We start from the raw sequence: 4,805 nt of genomic DNA, 5'->3' as shown, positions 1-4,805 counted from the left end.
ACTAACATGCAACAAACTAAAAAATAAATTCAAAAACTACAACCAACAAAGTAGGTGATCATGCTCAAAGATGTACAAAGAAGGGGAGTCAGTCAAGAAGAGCAAGTCCAACAGTTGAGAGAGATTAATATGCTACAAACGTATTTCACAAAGTACAGAAAATAAACACCTTGCTGCACTCAAAGATAAGGACAGATTGATATGCAAACACTCTGACTATACTTAAATGCTCAATGTAAGAGAATAATTTAAGGTGAACAATAAATCGCGTGTCTTGAAATTTGGAGATAGAAGGATTCCACGGTGGCAGAGCAGAGCATTGAAATAACCTGAGGGGATAGATATAATTGTTATTAACAGTAAAACATTTAACAAGTAAATAATAAATTGAAATAAAATGAAAGATATGGAAGATATCTCAGCCTAGTGAGGACAGGTGCTTACCTTTTCTGGTTATTCTTGGAGACAGCAAAGCAGAGTTAGAAGCAGGAAGCAATGTCGGGGTGTAGTCCTGGAGGTCTTGCAAGTATCAGGGTTGAGATGTCTTCGCTGGCCGGAGTGAGTTCCTGTTGACAGAGGGTGGAACTGGAACTGGCCTCGAACTGTGGAAAAGCCAAAAGTGGAGATTAACCAGTGATGTGAAATTGATGACAGTGACAAATTTCTGTCCTTTGGAGCGTCAGAAATTACAGTAAATGACGTGCATTGAAGAGTAAAGTGATAAATTACCTGGATATATTGAAGGTATTTATTATCTGACATTATTGCAGCCAATCCATCCAAAGTGTGGCAGGTTCCAGATAATTTCGCACCAAATTAGAGTTGTGGGAGCTGTTGGCTTGCGGCATGGTCACCAAGAATGAACCTGAAGGAAAAGGTAGATGTTATGAAAAGGAGAACATTTTACAAAAAATCATAAATTGAAAATAAATTAAACATGGAAAATGTCTCAGGCTGGTAAAAACAGTTGCTTACCTTTTATGGTTACCCTGAGACAGCAAAGCAGAGTTAGAAGCGGAGTCCAATATCAGGTTGGAGAGTCCTGGAGATCCGATTGGAGTCGAGATACCTTAGCTGACCGAAGTGGGTTGATTGTTGACGGAGGTCCTGGAGTCGAGATGTCCTCGTTGACCGCACTGAATTCCTGCTGACAGGGGGTGGTACTGGAACTCGCCTGGAACTGGAAAAGCAAGTGGAGAAACGAGCATATCTGAACATAGCAATTTAACTGAAATTCGTTCCACTGGAGCTGAAACGTTGGCTAGAGGATGTCCCGCGGAGGCCCCGGTGGGGGCGCGGGGCGGGCGGCTGCTGCACCTGACGAGTGCAGGCGTGCCTCACGTCTCACGGTTACTCTGGAACAGGAACGAAACTTGATTAGAATCATTATTCCAAATTAATATCCAATAAGCCAACTAGAGGCCACAACAAATGACAGCTTCCGCTTACTTGTAGACGACCCCGAAGACACGGGAGCGGCTCTCCGCGGCGACGAGGCCGCGGTGACCTGGTGGTGGTGACGCACTGCTTGGCTCTCCCAGGGTGGAGTCCAGAGCAGAGAAGGCGGCTGAGGTCTCGACGGCCGGGGCAGCTGCGTGGAAGTCAAACAGAAAACACGGTATTAACTCTGGTTCCTACGTGCGGTTGCAATAAGCGATCAGTTTGCCCTCGTGATCCCCCGGTCACAATGTAATAAAATAAAAACACCCGCACAGCCAGCCAGCTGCGGCCGACACTGCCCTGGTCGCCGCGACTCAGCGCCGGTCCCGCGGGGGGGAGGGGGCCTAGGGGGGACACCCGCGGGGTCCGGCGGGTGCAGGCAGGCCCAGGAGCAGCGCGCCAGCCAGCAAGCAGCGGGGCGATATCAACGAACTGACCGGGGCCACTACAAGCAGGCCAAATGAACAAAATGCTTTCGAAACGCACCTGTGCAGTCTGCTGACCACGGCCATAAGCGACGCAGAGTCCAGGCGGGAAGGGGCTCATCACGGCAAAGTTGAGATGTCGACTGGAACATAAACACAATATTAGTTCAAGTAAAGTCCACAATCAATCACAAACAAGCCGAGTGAAGTTACCTCTCAGCTGGAACAGTAGATCGGTAGTCCCATAAAGTCAACGCTGTAGACGCGGAGACAGCTCAGCAAGCACAAGGCGGCGGGCTTGGGCAGACAGCTCGCTCGCAGCGACACACCTGCTTAGCCCCAGGGCTGCGTCCGAGTCGAGACGGAGTCAAACAGCAGCGGGGGCCTGGCTCTAGTGCTAGGACAATATATAAGAAATTAGGCTCAAAACAAAGCATAACGACGATCTAATGGGACACACGACTGACCTTGAGGAGTGAAGAATGTTCCCCAAAGTCTTCGTAAAGTTATGAAATTTAAAATAGGTTATAATAAATCGCGGTTGATAAAACTTTAAATGATATCGCGGTGGATAAAATTTAAATTAAATGATATCGCGGTTGATGAAATCTTTAAGTTAAATGAAAATACAATAGGGTACTTCACCTGACGCAAACCGGATTCAAAGAAAAACAAGAGTTCTTCCTGAACTCTTTCCTCCCTTGCTCTGATTGGCTGACGCCGACGAAGTTCATGAGCTGGCCGCAAGGGCGGTCGACCCCTAGTGTCCGGTCCGAGAACTTCGTCGGCATCAGCCAATGAGCGCCAACGAGGAAAGAGTTCAGGAAGAACTCTTGTTCTTCTTTGGATCTGGTTTGGGTCAGGTGAAATACCCTATTAAACTTCCGATCCCGACGTGAGCTGTTAAACATCGCCGAGCGATCGCGGAAAATGAACACGGACTGCAGCAAAACGGCGCGAAAGGACTTGAGAGCATTGTTCGACAATGTCAATGCAGTCATTAATGAGCTTTGTTGTGTATTTGAGATGAGTACCCTTTGGAAGTTGTAGCCCCCTAACAAAGTTACGTATCGCTAAGTAGACCTGAAACTTTATATAAAGAAATTAAGTGCCGTACTGGGCTTTGGGTAACAGGGCGCCATACTCGGCTGTGAGAGAGATCTGAACAAGTGGAGCGACCAAACAAAAAGCGATTGTACACAAACTCTAGCGGCGAAAGACGAGGCCTACCTTGTTGGCAGCGGCATGAGCTGCGACCATGCCACCGCCTCAGCGCTCGCCCAGGTGGATGCGGTTGAAGTCGGCTTGGACGGGGCGGGGCATCGGCGGCCGGAGGACACGTCGTGGGCTCCTCTTGCTGGCGATGCACACGAGGGGACAAACAAACCGAAGGGGCCGGGCTGTGGTCCGCGGGCGCAGACCACGCGTTTCGCGAAAGAATGCTTTGGGCGTAGCAGTGTCAGACTGCACGGGGCACAGAGGTCATTCCCTGCGCGAGCTCTACGCGAGCGCACGGGCGCGACGTGGGCGCTAGCTAGGGACACCGAAACATCGGTGCCGACCAAACAGGCTCGAAGTAGAAGACGTTTGAATGCCGAGCGAGGCCCACAGATCTGCAGGGCGATCCCACACTGTGTTTACGCGTGCCCTCTCCCTCCCGGTGGCAGCGGAGTGCGACAAGGACGGAGAGAACAAAACAAAACACAGTGCGCAACCACCCTCCCTGGCGCAGACGACGGTCAGGCAGCCCGGTTATATCGCTCACCATATATCGCATCCGCGCCAGGAGAGCCGGGGCAGCACCGGGCACCAAACGGCTTCTACCTCCAGTCAAAAGGGTCAAAATAAGAGCTGCCGCGGCGGGGCGAGCCGGCGCCTGCCAGAACAGCGGGGGGCGCATGACTGGGCGATCGCTTCACTCCCGTTCAACAAGGACTGAAACGCCTTATTTGCCTCACTTGTTCGTCCCAGAACTGGAGATTAACCAGTAAACCTGAGGTGAAAAAGTGAGCAAAAGAACATACGCGAAAGTCGGAATCAAAACCCGAGGGGCGCACAAAGCCACGGTGGGGCGGGCAGCCGAGTGGAACGGTTACAGATGACACAAGTACGGGTGCAAAAACAGTCAAATCAGCCACACGGGGCCGAATGACTTCGCGATCACTTTCACTTCCGTTCAACACCGGTTGTTGAAACGCCCTTTTGACCTCACTTGTTCATCCCAGCGCCAGAGGTAGACCAGCAAATCTGAGATGAAAAAGTGACCAAAGACAACATACACGAAAGTCGGAAAACACCGGGCGCAAGTGAATCGCGAGGGCCACGAGGCTGGAGTGGAGCGGGGGGGGGCGGACTTCACGTCGAGCTGATGTGATGTGATGTGATGCGATGCGATGCAGCGGCACGGTAGACGCGAGCATAGGGCTGGGCGGTTTTTAGCAGATGATACATTACACACAACTGAAAGTAATAATACTTTACTTAACTATGTATCATTGCTTGTACTCTCATGAGGAGCGCTGAGAGGCACCAGGCATGACGTCATCCAGTAGTAGTAGGGGCGCGTGATGCGGCCCCCGCGCTCCGACCGTGCCCATGCCGCACAGCCCATAGCTACGCGCAGGCCCCCCCCTCCCCCTCCCGCTCCCTCCGGCAGACTCGGCTCGTCACTCGGCTCGAAGCGCAGCTCGGGGCTCGGCTTGGACCCTCTCGGCTGAAGAACGCGCGCGGCGCGGTAATTCAAACTCTAACCTAACTATGAAGAGACAGAACTAAATGAATTCAGAAACATTATTTTCAAACCATTTCTCTATTGAGAAGTATCACTCGCAAACTGTCTCTACGTCCCTCTTAACACTAACTGGACTGGAATAATTCTTGAATTCGTATCATCTGCTTTCACGATCCGTTCCTGAACGGAACTTTTTTTATTTCAATATC

At 50.9% G+C, this 4,805-nt stretch overlaps 1 long non-coding RNA gene across 8 annotated transcripts; it reads right to left on the bottom strand.

The window, feature by feature from the left end:
* Nucleotides 1-6: 6 nt before the first annotated feature.
* Nucleotides 7-4,418, bottom strand: LOC127749075 (uncharacterized). 8 transcript variants are annotated; one of them, XR_008010943.1, is made up of 8 exons: nt 4,145-4,418; nt 2,079-3,478; nt 1,927-2,008; nt 1,450-1,591; nt 976-1,355; nt 730-865; nt 445-602; nt 7-329 (listed from the first exon to the last, which is right to left on the bottom strand). It is a non-coding gene; the product is annotated as an uncharacterized LOC127749075 (long non-coding RNA). The 8 variants fall into 8 exon arrangements; XR_008010945.1 differs by having other exon boundaries at nt 2,079-3,399; XR_008010948.1 differs by having other exon boundaries at nt 2,079-3,307.
* Between the last annotated feature and the right edge of the window lie 387 nt (nt 4,419-4,805).

Source organism: Frankliniella occidentalis, unplaced genomic scaffold, assembly GCF_000697945.3.
Source record: "Frankliniella occidentalis isolate FOCC.00 unplaced genomic scaffold, Focc_3.1 Scaffold29, whole genome shotgun sequence".
Lineage (NCBI taxonomy): Eukaryota > Metazoa > Arthropoda > Insecta > Thysanoptera > Thripidae > Frankliniella > Frankliniella occidentalis.
The sequence above is the reverse complement of the archived record's forward strand: the minus strand, read 5'-3'. Positions and strand labels throughout refer to the sequence as shown.